At 45.9% G+C, this 15,896-nt stretch overlaps 1 long non-coding RNA gene across 1 annotated transcript in view; it reads right to left on the reverse strand.

Annotated features, from left to right (window-relative positions):
- Positions 1 to 284: 284 nt before the first annotated feature.
- Positions 285 to 15,896, reverse strand: part of LOC115091759 — a 200,125-nt gene continuing 184,513 nt past the window's right edge. The window contains exon 2 of the long non-coding RNA XR_003856810.1: positions 285 to 1,966. This is a non-coding gene — a long non-coding RNA (uncharacterized LOC115091759). The remainder of the gene's footprint in view (positions 1,967 to 15,896) is intronic.

Raw genomic sequence — 15,896 nt, forward strand, 5'->3', positions numbered from 1 at the left:
CAGGTATATAGGTGCATGTAAACAGAGCTATCAAATGGTATGGTGTGTGAAGAAAGCAACAAGAGGCAATAATGAAGGTCCCATTAACGAGCTTCTTCCTTAGCAGCAGTCACGCAGCTTTCATTGTTATGCCATAGCCTATATGGCCTTGCATGCATGCTCAACAATTGCACAGTTGGAATGAGGCAGGCCATTCTAGCATGCAAGATCATGTGGAAAGCAAACCTTTATCCTTCAGTACCATAAACACTAAAAGCATACAATGAAAGGACACAAGCAGAAAGTTGATTTTTCAAAACAGTGAGCACTTTATTAGCAAATATATATTGTGCACAGTTTGAAATAAAGTCAGTGTTAGGTAATCACATTCTGAAAGGACAAGATTGCAAATAGCAAAAATCATTGTAGATTTCATGAACAGCACATTCAGTGTACACCTGTACATTCATTGATTGAAATTGCATAATTACATATATAGCCATTGCATCTTATCCTTTAGGCACAATCATGATTACGACAAAGAAAACAGAAAGAGGAAGTGGCTCCCCAAAAACTATAGTACTGCTGTAAAGTTACAGCTACATACAGCACTACTATGTGTTGTCAACCTAAAGGCCCCAGACAGTCCATGTTAAAAGAGGTTACTCAAAGGGGCCAGCCTAAAGGCCTTGGCAGCAAAGTTCAAGTAAAGGCAGCAGAACCAGGTCTGGAGAGCACAGCATGGAGACAGGAGCCCCAGGTAAAGATGTAGCACCATGGAGGAAACAGCATCAGTATGAGTGGAGATGAGAGGAGATGCCAGCATCCAGAGCATGAGATGAGACATGATGAGAAGAGGAAGCAGCAGCACCGTCACTGGATGATACTTTAAGGAAGATGGAATACGAGCAGGAGGGCTGTACAGTTAGTCTGCAGGACCCAAAAAAAGCACAGTTGAAACTCCTTTCTGCATGCTAGCACAGGAACTCTGTAGTGAGGATGTGCCCAGCAGGCTTCTTCCATCTAGCCGACACAGAAAGTCTGCAGTTAGAACAAGCCCAGCATGCTTCTTCCATCTAGCCAGCACAGGAAATCTGTAATGAGGACGGGCCCAGCAGGCTTCTTCCATCTAGCCGGCAAAGGAACTCTATGCAAAGTCCAGACCTGGCTTGTCCTATAAGTGTGGTAGTTTGACCTTAGAAGCCAGGTGGTTAAGTTCTTCATGGCCCCTTGTCACATCATGGCTTGCCAGTTGGGGGGCATGCCTCTTGGACGTCTACCATCATGGGGACTGCCTTGTGGTGTCGAGTCCAGTGATGCTGGTGATGACTCAAATGGTGGCTCAGGCATCCTTTGTAGGATCTGCATGAGCACATTGATAAGGGTGTTAATTGCTCCGGTCAGCATTGTGACATTATGGGTTTGGGCTGCCATTTGCTGTTGCAGGATCCTGTTTTATCTGTTTACAGCCCTCCTTAGCCCCACTAGTTCTGCCCATATGTGTGTCTGATGTTCAACATGGCTCCTTTGCAGCTGGAGCAGTTGCTCCTGCATGGACTCTTCAGGAGTGGGTGCTGGTGGTGTCAGTGTTGTTGGTGGACCTGGGCTTTGTGGATGCAAAATTGGCATTACCAAGCTTGTGGCCTCCTCCTAGTGGACTAGAGATGGTTCCGGATGGTGCTGAGGTGTGCTGGCTCGACCTTCAGCTGATCCTAGAGGCACCCACTGCAGGCTATGCTCCTCCATTAACTGTGAGAGGCTGAGGGAGACATTTAGTTGGCTGGGTGAACCCAGGGATTCCAGCATCACAAATGGGTCTGCAGGCTGTGACTGCTGCTGCTGCTGCTTCTCCTCCTCAGCGCTAACTTGCATTTGGGCATCCATGAGGAAAGGTTTCTTGAAGCTGGTATTGGATGGCTGGTCCATGGCCCTTGCTGGTTGGTCCCTGGGGCATCCTGGCTGGGACCGGTAGCATGGTGGGTGAGAGCTGTGGAAACAAAACATAAGACATAAGTACCAATGGGATTAAGTACCCTTTTTTCTTTTGGCATCAGAGGTGTACTTTGCTTCTTTGCATTGTGAGCATCTTATGCCAAATGATGTGTACATCCATTGCTGTGTGCCCTTTTAGAAGTGAGGTGAACTTACCAGCTGCAGCTCTGGTGTCCAGCCTATCATCCATGCCCTCAAATACATCAAGTCCCACCCTTTCGATTAGTCGATTTTCCATTTGGGTGATGACAATGGGACATGGGGCTCCTCCTCCAATCATCTGTCATTGTTTGTTTTGGGCTGCCACCTTGGCTTTAAGCTAGGCCTTTATATCCCTATACTGGTGGGTGACCTGCTCCCCGCTTCTTGGTATGCTGCTGTGCCAAGTGATGGCCTGGTCTAGGTTTCTCCAGATCTGGACCTTGGCTGCCTTTGATGTTATTGCCACCCAGTTGCCAAATAGCATGGCATAGTTTTGCAAGTCCCCTGCAATTGCTATTTCATTCTCTATGACAGTGAACTTAATGGCACAGAGACAGACACATCCTGATGGCTGGCTTCCAGATGGGGATGCCACTTCCCCTTCCAGAGAGGTATACTTCCTGTCCTCACTCTCTGTCCTGCCTAACTCTCCCCTCCCTTCCTCCCCCCCCCCCCCCCCCCCCCCGGCCCTGTCCTTCAAACTCCCTTCCCCTCTTCCCTCTCTGTCAAACCATAGCCTGGCTTACTCTTCCCTCCATGCTTGCCTGCCTATCTCCTTCCCCTAACCGCCTCCTCCTAACCCTTCCAGGCTGCCTCTCTCTGCTCCTGTCCCTACTCAGACCTCCTACTCCTCCTTTCCCTACCACTCCTGCCCTCATCCTCCTCTCCTCTTCTACCTCTCCTCTCTTCCCATGCCTCTCCTCTCCTCTCTCTCCAAGCCTCTCATGCTCTATCCTCTCTACCTCCTCTACATACCACCACCTCCACTCCTTCACACACCTCCTCACTCCACTACAAATAAAAATGGACAAACTTCACAAACCAACACAAACTTTCACACACACATAGAGAGATTAATGACAAAGGTAAAGGTTAACAAAAGGAAGAACAGTAAATCACAAGACAATGTACTCAGAATTCACAATATTAATTAATCTCCAAATACCACAACCACCACCCTCTTCTCTTCTAAACCACACCTCGACACACACTCAAAGAGGCAGCTGCAGGAAGGCTGTATATATAACCTGGAAAAATAACAGACTGTGCAATGATGCAATGCATGACGCAGTGCTATAGCGGTGCGTGCATTGACGTACCACTGTGTGCATTAACGGAACGCTGCGCACAATAAAATAACACTGTACATGATATCTAACAATTCGCTACCTCTGCCAGCACATTATCCTAATCATACCCCCCCCCTTTTTTTTTTTAACGCGAGCACTATTTTTGCTATATTTATAGCAAAATTACGAATCTAGGTGTAAGTTAGCTACAACCAGTTGCTTGATGGAGATAAGGAACAAATCCAGAAATAAATCTGACAGTTGCTATTATGTCCTTCTCCTCCTCCTCCATTTTGTCAGTCCCATTGCCCTTCCAAGGCTTTGAGTCTAACGAAGGGGTGATGTGTTGGTTATTTAGATGCAGATGCCAGAGTTTGTTGCTCCAGTGTACTCTAGGGGAGATATGAAGTCCTCTGAATTTATGTGCTGGTTGCTGTGGTGCACCAGATAAAGAGCCGTCTTTTTATATATTTCTCTCCAGTTATGAAGTCTGAAGGAAGAGAATTGATTCTTTCACTTTAGGTAAGAAGTCCTAAATTTATGATGAAGGTATGAAGTCCCTCTGATTTTTCATTCTGGGTTTGAAGTCCTGGAATTGAAATTTCTGTGGTTCATGAGGGTATGAAGTTTCTCTGATTTATTTGCAACTATAATATACACTAAGCTAAAAAGGTTGTTTTTTTTGTCATTAGCAGTTGCTTAGAATTTAGAGTATTGGTTTTATCTCCTCCTCTGCTGGTGAACACAGTAGAGGAGGAGCTACTGTCAGAAAATGTGTTAGAAAAACTGTTTCTTTGTCAGAAAATGTTAGAAATATTTGTTTCTTTGTTGCCAGTTAGATCAAGTTTATATTGAAGCATATGGAAAGCTTTTTTTTCTCCCTGTATTTTTCCACTAGAAAAGGGCTTCAAATGGGATGCCTTTCAACTTCAGACACCTGTGTCCCGGGGGGGGCAAAATAGTTAACTTTTCTTGATAAGAAGCACAGACTAGCCCCCACCTGGCTTTTCTGTCTATTTACACCCTTGATAAGGACAGTACAAGGGAGAGGAGCAAGATAAACCCTGACTGACCGCACAAGAGAGACATTAAAGGGCTATTCACTTCATGATATTGGTAAGCATCTAATTATAACTTATTTCTGCAAATGAGAACCCTAGCTAGTATAATTAACCCTAGCTAGCTTTAGCAAATTATGTACTAGAACGAATTTGTTACAAGAAAAATGTCTTTAGTAAATATTTATCTGATTGCTATAATTTCAGTAACTATTGTTACGATACTTATACTTATAGCTATGTACTGTTTGATTAAGATAAGATTTGAGAAGTATAATGCTTCATAAGCTAATCACATGCCTTAAAAGATTATAACTGTTATCTGAATAAAGAGACTTATTTTCATACATTCATACTGAATTATTTCTTTAAACAACTCTATTGGGGAACCCTCATCTCTAAATAATAAACTCCTTCCCTAAGGGCTGGAGGGTCTTATGAAAAGGTAGGATAGGAGCAGAGCTTATCCTGACTTTCACTGATAATACAAGATAAGGAAATGTTGTTCAGGCATAGCTCTTAAATTGAACTAGGTGGTGTAGGATAGACTTGGGGGGAGGGGGGTTTGTGTGGTTTTTTTTTAAGAGTGTTTGTGAAATATTACAGACACACATGGTGAGTTTTACGTTTTAATATGGAGAGTGTTTCTTCCCAGACCTCTCCTGCCAGTTCAGTAGCAGCAGCTTATATGACTAGTCACCCACAAATAGATTAAAGATATTTTAAAAAATGGCATGGCTTTACAAAAGATAATGTTAACTTGCAATTTCCATTGAACTCCATTGGCTTCCCATCTCCTCCCGCATCAGATACAAAACCCTCACCATTATTCACAACTCCCTGCACAACCACAATCACTCCTGGCTTGAGGATGCTCTTCGATTCCCCTCCTCCAAATGTCTTGTTAGAACCGCACTTTCAGGAACCCTCTACACCCCTTCCCTTAAATGTGCTCACCACACTTCCACCAGAGAAAGAGCCCTATCCATTGCAGGCCCCTCCCTCTGGAACACTATGCCACTTGAGCTCTGACTAGAACCATGCATTCAGAAATTCAAAACAGGGGTTAAAACATGGCTCTTTAAAATGGCCTACCCTGACTCGGATCCTACGTAGTCCCCCTGCTCCCTCTACTCCTTCAGAGAAAGAGCCCTTGTCATTACCGTACTCATAGCCTTCTCCTTTATTCCTGTTTTGTCTCCCATTTCTCTGAACCTCGTTATATACCCCCTTTTATACCCCCTTCCCCTGCCCTTAAACCCTACCTTTTTCCCTATAGCAACCCTTTTATACCCCTTTTATTTACCCCTCCGCTATCTTTTAAACCTTACTTTTCCCTCTTGCAACCCTGCTAGTCTATGTATAGTTGCCTTTCTGAACGTATAATTTGTAATTTCATATATAGTGTCTCCTGTATGTACTAGTTAAAGATAATGTATATTACTGTATATAATGCTTTTTGTTATTATTGTATATAGTACTTTTTGGAGTGTTTAATTTATATAAGGTTATCCACAGTGTATAAGGTTATACTTATTGGGGTAGATTTTATAAAAGTACGCCGGATTTTAATAGATATGCATGTAGCTGCACGTATCCTTTAAAATCCGGGGTCGGCACGCACAAGGCTGCCCAAAATTGGCAGCCTGCGCGCGCTGAGCCACGCAGCCTGCCTCTGTTCCCTCTGAGGCTGCTCCGAAATCACGCGTCCCGGGACTTGCGTGCGCCACCGAGCCTATGCAAGATAGGCTCGGCGCGCGCAAGGGGGGGTTTGGAGTAGGTTTTCGGGGGTTACACGTGTAACCCTTTGAAAATCTACCCCATTATGTTCTTCTGTTGTTTTCCATCAGGTACTGTTCCTTTTCTCCTCTTCCTGTTTTTCCCTCTCTTCTCTTGCCCCTTCTCTCTTTCCATCTGCTCCCTCTCCCCCACCCTGGTTTTTTGTAATTTCCTCCTTCAGTTATACTGTAAACCGGCATGATGTACCCACGAAATCAGAGCGGCCTCGGAGGGAACTTTCCTTCCACCCCCCCAGCCCTAACTAATTCCCCCCCCCCTACCTTTATTGCGAAAGTTACGCCTGCCCGCGCCGGGCCGGCTGCTGGCGAGCCATGGTCCGGTCCGGTCCAGTCTGGGGGCTGGTCTGGAGGCCGCAGCCACGCCCCTGGAATGCCCCCGATGATGTGCCGGCCGCAACACGCCCCCTCGACATGCCCCCAATGACGCGCCGGCCGTGACACGCCCCCCCCCAGGAAAGCCCCGGGAATTACATGCGTCCCGGGGCTTGTGCATGCCGCCGAGCCTATGCAAGATAGGCTCGGCGCGCGCAGAGGGGGTTTGGGGTAAGTTTTTGGGGGTTACACATGTAACCCTTTGAAAATCTACCCCATTATGTTCTTCTGTTGTTTTCCATCAGGTACTGTTCCTTTTCTCCTCTTCCTGTTTTTCCCTCTCCCCCACCCATTCTACCACACACACACACACATACACACACACACACAAGCTCTTACTCATGCACCCAGGCACCCATTCTACCACACACACACAAGCTCTCACTCATGCACCCAGGCACCCATTCTACCACACACACACACACACACACACACACACACACACAAGCTCTTACTCATGCACCCAGGCACCCATTCTACCACAAACACACAAGCTCACATGGAGCCTCTTCTCATTGTTTGGCCTCCACTTCTCAGCCACCTCTGGCCAGACCTCCTGCGGTACGCAACGTCTCTCCAGCCGCCTCCTGCAGTGTGCAGGGTCTCTCCGCTCTTCAGCCGCCGGCAGCGGCGCACAGCATCTCTTCGTTCTTCGGCCCCGCCGCCGGCAACGTGCAGGTCTCTGCGCTCTTCAGCCACCGGCAGCGGCGCGCAGTGTCTCTTCGTTCTTTGGCCCCGCCGCTGGTGACGCACAAGTCTCTCTGCTCTTCAGCTGCCGGCGGCGCGCAGGTCTTTTCGTTCTTCAGCCCCGCTGGCGTTGGCGCGCAGCGTCTCTTCGTTCTTCGGCCCCGCTGACGTCGGCGCGCAGGTCCTTTCGTTCTTCGGCCCCGCTGGCGTTGGTGCGCAGCGTCTCTTCGTTCTTCGGCCCCGCTGACGTCGGCGCGCAGGTCTTTTCGTTCTTCGGCCCCGCTGGCGTTGGCGCGCAGCGTCTCTTCGTTCTTCGGCCCCACTGACGTCGGCACGCAGGTCTTTTCGTTCTTCGGCCCCGCTGGCGTTGGCGCGCAGCGTCTCTTCATTCTTCGGCCCCGCCCCTAGGGAGAAGGGAAGCACAAGCGGGGCAGTGGAACACCGGGAGCCGCGACACAACTGCCGGAGCTTGGCGACACACTGGTGTGTCGCGACACACCGGTTGAGAACCACTGCTCTAGAGTATCCCAGAACGTCACTGTACTCAGTGAAGGCCTTGAAAGGGTTAGCAGTAGATCATTCAGATCCTCTGGATGATCGTGCATATCAAGGGGGTTGTTTAAAAACACCTACTGCCCCTCCCTTTAAACCAGACAATGTGGAGTGGGTACTGTAGGAGGGGCCCCCATTGTCAACCTTCCCTTCTGGTGATTCTCATTTATCAGGACAGCATGATAAACATGGGCATGGCTCTGGGATACAGGCTTATAGGCAGCAAGTGAAAACTAGCTTTTCAGACCCATCTCTGACTAAGGAATGGCTATCATCCTCAGAGATTGATTCTAAGACCCCTAAATTCATGGGGCCTTCAGGACCCCATACTGATGACTCACCTACAAGGCCTCATCTGTATAATAACAAATTTAGACTTGAGTGAGTTGTTTAAAAGAAGGGTTCATAAGCCCATTCTACCCCTCAGATTAGATGCTGTATTGCCTATCTAGATTGCTATCATCAAAGTTTTTATAATTTGAGGTCTAAATGTCCAGTGAAAAAGGAACAACCATACACTGGAAACTACCCTTTCCAGACAGTACCCAGTACTAATCCAAATACTAATTATGCACAGCAAGTGTATGTGCCATGGCCACGAAATGATTTGGTGACAATTAAAAATTCCTTGCCTAATTTCCGAAAAGAATCAAGGAAGTGGGCAGAGGAGGTAAGGGAACTTATTGATGCTTTATTTGAAGCAGCCTTACAACTTTTCCCCCTGAAAACAGATTGGACAAAATTACATTTATGTGAAATGTCAGATAAAGAGGAACCAGCTAACTATTTAAGTAGGCTGACTGATGTATTTATGGCCCATTCTGGGCCATAAACTGCCTGATTTGCTTCACTACTAGTGAAGCAAATCAGGCAGTCTTGAATTATTTTTATATAGATTTGCCCCCAAAATTAAAGAGAAGGTGCACAATGCATGCATTACTTGGGCCACTGAAAAGCCAAGCAAAGTCTGTTCCATAGTTCAGGTATGTTATGAACAGATGAATGTTGCCAAATCTGCACAACTTGATAAATTGATGGCCCTCCAAATAAATCAATTAGATCACTCACGGGGAAATCGTGGACAAATTAGGGGTAGATGGAGAGGTAAAGGCAGAGCAAATGGAGGAATGGGAGTTCCCCCAACAAGGAATCATTTGTTTTTCCTATTATAAACCAGCAGTATCTTTCACCTACTGCTCCTAAGTATACTCCCAATGTGGTGGTCATGCCCTATAACATCTAGGAATTTGCAGAGACTGTCAGGGACTTCCCGTTACTTGTACTCATCCCTCACCTATGCCTGAGCCTCTGGTGTCCCTTACAGTCTCTGAAATCCCAAATTCAGTGTTTGGTAGACAGGGGAGCTGTTTGATCTACACTGCAAATGGCAGCTGCTCCCCACTTACCAGTTTCAACTAATAAACAAAGTTGTGGGCATGACCAATGTTACAGAGGCACTGTCAATATCAGAAAGTGTACCAGTGCAATTAGGTTCTTTGCATATATCGCATGCTTTCTGCTCTCAGCATCTTCTCCTATGAATTTGTTAGGATATGATTTATTATGTAAATTGTGTTGCACTATATTTTGCATGACCGATGGTGTTTTTCTCTCTCTACTAGAACAGAGACTATGTGATGTGCAATCTGCTTTAAACACAGCAAAGATTTCTGTTTGTGAAACTTCCTTTCCTGAAACTGTTCTCATAGGCTGTATGCAAATTGCAGAAATGGATTTTGATTTTTCAGATATTCCCGAGTCCTTATGGGCTGTAGATAACAATGATATTGGCTATCTTCAAAATGATCCAGTACCCAGGCAACCACACAAAGAGGTTGCCATGGAAACCACAATTTGATCTGAAACATAAGAACATAAGAAAATGCCATACTGGGTCAGACCAAGGGTCCATCAAGCCCAGCATCCTGTTTCCAACAGTGGCCAATCCAGGCCATAAGAACCTGGCAAGTACCCAAAAACTAAGTCTATTCCATGTAACCATTGCTAATGGCAGTGGCTATTCTCTAAGTGAACTTAATAGCAGGTAATGGACTTCTCCTCCAAGAACTTATCCAATCCTTTTTTAAACACAGCTATACTAACTGCACGAACCACATTCTCTGGCAACAAATTCCAGAGTTTAATTGTGCGTTGAGTAAAAAAGAACTTTCTCCGATTAGTTTTAAATGTGCCCCATGCTAACTTCATGGAGTCTTTCTACTATCCGAAAGAGTAAATAACCGATTCACATCTACCCGTTCTAGACCTCTCATGATTTTAAACGCCTCTATCATATCCCCCCTCAGTCGTCTCTTCTCCAAGCTGAAAAGTCCTAACCTCTTTAGTCTTTCCTCATAGGGGAGTTGTTCCATTCCCCTTATCATTTTGGTAGCCCTTCTCTGTACCTTCTCCATCGCAATTATATCTTTTTTGAGATGCGGCGACCAGAATTGTACACAGTATTCAAGGTGCGGTCTCACCATGGAGCGATACAGAGGCATTATGACATTTTCCGTTTTATTCATCATTCCTTTTCTAATAATTCCCAACATTCTGTTTGCTTTTTTCACTGCCGCAGCACACTGCACCGACGATTTCAATGTGTTATCCACTATGACACCTAGATCTCTTTCTTGGGTTGTAGCACCTAATATGGAACCCAACATTGTGTAATTATAGCATGGGTTATTTTTCCCTATATGCATCACCTTGCACTTATCCACATTAAATTTCATCTGCCATTTGGATGCCCAATTTTCCAGTCTCACAAGGTCTTCCTGCAATTTATCACAATCTGCTTGTGATTTAACTACTCTGAACAATTTTGTGTCATCTGCAAATTTGATTATCTCACTCGTCGTATTTCTTTCCAGATCATTTATAAATATATTGAACAGTAAGGGTCCCTATACAGATCCCTGAGGCACTCCACTGTCCACTCCCTTCCACTGAGAAAATTGCCCATTCAATCCTAATCTCTGTTTCCTGTCTTTTAGCCAGTTTGCAATCCACGAAAGGACATCGCCACCTATCCCATGACTTTTTACTTTTCCTAGAAGCCTCTCATGAGGAACTTTGTCAAACGCCTTCTGAAAATCCAAGTATACTATATCTACTGGTTCACCTTTATCCACATGTTTATTAACTCCTTCAAAAAAGTGAAGCAGATTTGTGAGGCAAGACTTGCCCTGGGTAAAGCCGTGCTGACTTTGTTCCATTAAACCATGTCTTTCTATATGTTCTGTGATTTTGATGTTTAGAACACTTTCCACTATTTTTCCTGGCACTGAAGTCAGGCTAACCGGTCTGTAGTTTCCCGGATCGCCCCTGGAGCCCTTTTTAAATATTGGGGTTACATTTGCTATCCTCCAGTCTTCAGGTACAATGGATGATTTTAATGATAAGTTACAAATTTTTACTAATAGGTCTGAAATTTCATTTTTTAGTTCCTTCAGAACTCTGGGGTGTATACCATCCGGTCCAGGTGATTTACTACTCTTCAGTTTGTCAATCAGGCCTACCACATCTTCTAAGTTCACCGTGATTTGATTCAGTCCATCTGAATCATTACCCATGAAAACCTTCTCCATTACGGGTACCTCCCCAACATCCTCTTCAGTAAACACCTGAGGCTATAGAAGGTATTCGGGTATTATAATTAAATTACTACCAGAAGCAGCTATTCCATGTAATTCATCCATTTTGCCAGTAGTAAAACTTCACTCAGGTAAGTGGTGGTTTGTACAAGATTTAAGATATGTAAATGCCATAGTACTTCCTAGCAGTCCAATCGTACCTGATCTTTACATCTTGTTGTCACACAATCCCCCTGAATCTATTTTACAGTTATAGATTTATGTTCCACCTACTTTGCTATTCATTAAATTCATTACATTTCATGTTTTAGTAGATGTAGCTTTTGTTAGCTATTAGGGTTTAAATTATTGTAATAATTATATGCAGCTATCTTGAAAACTAATCTTCTGCCTTGCCTTATTGCAAAAGAAAGCTTATGGTTTGATTTTTAATGTCCAGAACTGCAGCTGTGATGACATATGTATTTTAAATAATTATTATGGTTATCTTTTCCAAGCCTAAGAAAGAAATTATATTGTCGATGAATGAATAAACTTCCAGTTTTCTATTAAATACTAAACTATAAGATTATTTTAGTAAAAAAAACATAGGGAAAGTTTTGTTTTTTCTATCTTTTTTTTAATTGTTGTACTTTGGACATTGAGGCGTGGGCCCTTGGTTGCTGCAAGAGATGGCACCTCCCACAGGGCGGAGCCCTGCGGGGACTTGCAGCAATAGGCTAGTTCCGAGCAGAGATGGACACAGAGAAGTATAGTTTTTATTATACTGCAATGTAGATGCTGACCCGAGGAGCGGGTAGTGTTCCAAGCCAGAAGAGGAGATGTCTGATGGCAACATTCTGTTCTGAGGGCTGCAAGGTGTGAAAAGGCAGTTCCGCAGTCTCACCAGGTCCCGTGAGGGAGATGGGTCTGGTAGTGGTCCGCGAAGCGGGATAGGCCGAGAACCCAGGCTGAGATGGAAAGGCCAGTGAGAGTAGATCCAATACTGGTCCGCGTTGCGGGGTAGGCCGAGGATATTAGGCATCCTTGAAGGTGGTAGGCAACCCCGGAGGGTAGACAGGAGCGAGGCAAGGCCCCCAAGAAGCAAGTACCTTAAGTGTCCTAGCTGGTAGCAGATAACTCCTGATGATGTAGAGGAGCGAGGCAAGGCCCCCGAGGAGCGGGTACCTAAGTCGTCCTGGAGCGAGAGTACACAGAGCAGAGGCGTCTGGTGGCGAGGAGAAATCAGCATGAGGATTTCTTGCTAACTTGTATCTTCATTCGTGAACCAAGATTAAATACCAGAGCTTGTGACATCGTGCAGTGGGGATGCCCCCGAGGTTCCCGCCATGATGCACATAAAGGACGGGACTGCGCGCGCATGCATGCCCTAAGTGACTCCGGGAGAAAGATGGCGAACACAATCACCCATGCCGGACTGGGAATGCCAAAGGGGTCGGGGTTGAGAAGCAGAGGCAGCCCTCTTCCCAAACTGAGCTGAATCAGGTAGAAAAAAGGTGAGCAATAGAGGGCGCAGCCGTCTGCAACCGACGGACACAACAGTACTCCCCTTCCAAGAGCCCCCCCAGGGGGTTTTGGCTTGCGAGGATAAAACTGATGGAAGTGACCAAGCATGTCTTTATCCAGGATACTGGTCATGGGCTCTCAGCAGTTTTCCTCCAGTTCATATCCCTTCCAGGAGACAAGGTATTCCCAATATCTACCTTTTTTGCGTACATTCAGGATGTCATCAACAGTATACGCGATATCTTCTTCAGCATCAAACGGTGCTGGCTCTGGAGCTTTGCTGGAAAATTCAGACAGGACGAGAGGTTTCAGTAATGCCACATGAAAGGCATTATGAATCTTCATGGATGGTGGTAGCTTCAAACTATAGGTCAAGTTCCCAAAGCATCGGAGGACAGCAAAAGGTCCGACATACTGCGGAGTGAAATGTGAAGAGGGCAACTTTAAACAGAGGAACTTTGTACTAAGCCATAACTTGTCCCCAGGCTGAAATTGAGGTGCCTTCCTGTGGTGGGCATCGTAAGTCTTTTTGGCCCTTTCTCCTGCCTTGAGGAGTAGATCCTTAGTCTGTTTCCACAATTGTTGCAATTCCATTGCTGTGATCTGAGCTGCTGGAAACGTCACGGAGAGTGGCAGCAGTAACGGAGTTAATGGTTGGCAGCCATACACCACTTGAAAAGGTGTTGATCCCGTAGCAGCAGTTGGATGTGAATTTAGGGCGAATTCGGCCCAAGGGAGTAATTCTGCCCAGTCACTTTGTCTAGTGTTCATGTAAGAACGTAGGAATTGTTTGAGCATCCTATTCATTCGCTCTGTTTGGCCATTGGACTGTGGGTGATAGGCTGAAGTCAGATCCAAGGTGAATTTGAACTTCCGACACAGAGCTCTCCAGAAGTTAGCAGTAAACTGAATGACTCTATCAGACAAAATGTGTTTTGGCATTCCATGGAGGCGAAAGATGTGCTTCACAAATAATTTAGCCAATTAAGCAGCGGATGGTAGCCCTGGAAGAACCACAAAATGTGCCATTTTCGAGAATCGATCAATGGTCACCCAGATCGTATTGTTACCAGCAGACGGGGGTAAGTCCACCATGAAGTCGGTCGCAATGTGCGTCCAAGGTTCCTCTGGTACAGGCAGAGGTTGGAGGAGACCCCAGGGACATCCGGCAGAGGGTTTTTGTCTCGCGCAGGAGGCCACGTAAGCCTGGACATCAGTCTTCATGGTAGGCCACCAATAGAAACGTTGGAGCATGGCTAACGTACGGACATGACCGGGGTGGCTGGCCAGGCGAGAGTCATGTGCCCATTTTAGTGATTTCTCTCTCATTCCCAGCGGCACCACGATTTTTCCAGCAGAGATGGCGTGAGTGGTCACTAATACCACCTTCTCTGGACTGATGATGTGATGAGGTTCGTTGGGTACGTTTACTGTAGAGAAGGCGCACGAAAGGGCATCAGCCCTAACATTCTTTTCTGCAGGACAGTATTTTAGTAGGAAGTCAAAGCGGTTGAAAAACAATGACCACCTCGCTTGCTGGTGATTAAGACGCTGGGCATGTTGAAGGTATTCCAAATTTTTATGATCGGTATACATCGTTATTTGGTGCTGCGCACCTTCCAGCCATGGGCGCCACTCCTCAAAGGCCAATTTTATAGCTAACATTTCTTTATCTCTGATACCATAATTCTTCTCGGTGGGAAAGAATCGTCGTGAGAAGAAAGATCAGGGATGGAGAACATTGGCATCGCTGTATTGACTCAGTACTGCTCCCACGCAGACGTCGGCGGCATCAACCTCAACGATGAAAGGATGCCGAGGATTAGGATGGCGAAAACAAGGCTTAGTTTGGAAGGCGTCTTTAAGAGTTCAGAAGGCCACTACAGCCTCAGCAGACCATCAGGTTGGATCAGACCCTTTTCTGGTCATGGCCGTGAGTGGTGCTGTAAGGGTGGAGTAGTGCTTGATGAAGGTACGGTAATAGTTAGTGAAGCCGAGGAAATGGCGAAATGCTTTCAAGCCAGTGGGTTGAGGCCAGTCTTGGATGTTTTTCAATTTTTGAGGGTCCACCTGGAAGCCATTCTTGGAAACGATGTACCCCAGAAAGGGTACTGACTCTTGGTGGAAAGCGCACTTCTCGAGCTTTGCATATAGACGAGTGTCACGTAGCCTTTGTAGTACCTTTTTCATGTCTGCCTGGTGTGTTTGAAGGTCCTGAGAGAAAATCAGGATGTCATCTACATATACCACCACGCACTGGTACAGTAGATCTTGCAGAATATCATTCATCATATTCTGAAACACCGCTGGTGCATTGCACAATCCAAAAGGCATGACTAGGTATTCAAAGTGTCCGTCACGGGTGTTAAAAACTGTTTTCCATTCATTCCCGTGACGGATTTGGACAAAGTTGTAGGCCCCTTTTAAGTCCAGCTTAGTAAACACCTTGGTCCCCTGAAGCCTGTCAAACAGCTTGGTTATCAACGGTAAAGAGTAGCGATCCTTGATGGTGATTTCATTGAGAGCTCCGTAATCAATACAAGGGCGAAGGGATCCGTCTTTTTTTCCAACAGAAAAGAACCCCGCACCGGCTGGGGACTTAGAAGGTCTAATAAACCCTTTTTGTAGATTTTCTTGGATATAGGCCGACATGGCCTCAGTCTCTGTTATTGAGAGGGGGTAGACCCTTCCCTTGGGAGGCTCCGAGTTAGGCTTGAGGTTTATCGCACAATCAAAGGTCCTGTGCGGAGGTAATACGTATGCTGCTTGCTTGGAGAAGATGTCCTGAAAAGACGCATATTGTGGTGGTAGACCAGGTAGTGAGGGAGTCGTCATGCAGGGCAGCAGTGAAACTTTGGCTAGACAACTATCATGGCAACCAGGGCCCCATTTAGAAAGCTCCATGGTGGTCCAGTTGAACTGAGGGGTGTGTGTTCCTGTAGCCATGGTAGATCGAGCACCATGGGGTGAATGGCCTTCTCCAGGAGTAGGAAGGAGATGTTCTCAGTGTGTAAGGCCCCTGTGAGAAGGCATATGGGTTGCGTGGTCAGCAAGAACTCTCCTGGAAGTGGTTCTCAGTGTATA

Source organism: Rhinatrema bivittatum, chromosome 1, assembly GCF_901001135.1.
Source record: "Rhinatrema bivittatum chromosome 1, aRhiBiv1.1, whole genome shotgun sequence".
NCBI classification, from domain to species: Eukaryota; Metazoa; Chordata; class Amphibia; order Gymnophiona; family Rhinatrematidae; genus Rhinatrema; species Rhinatrema bivittatum.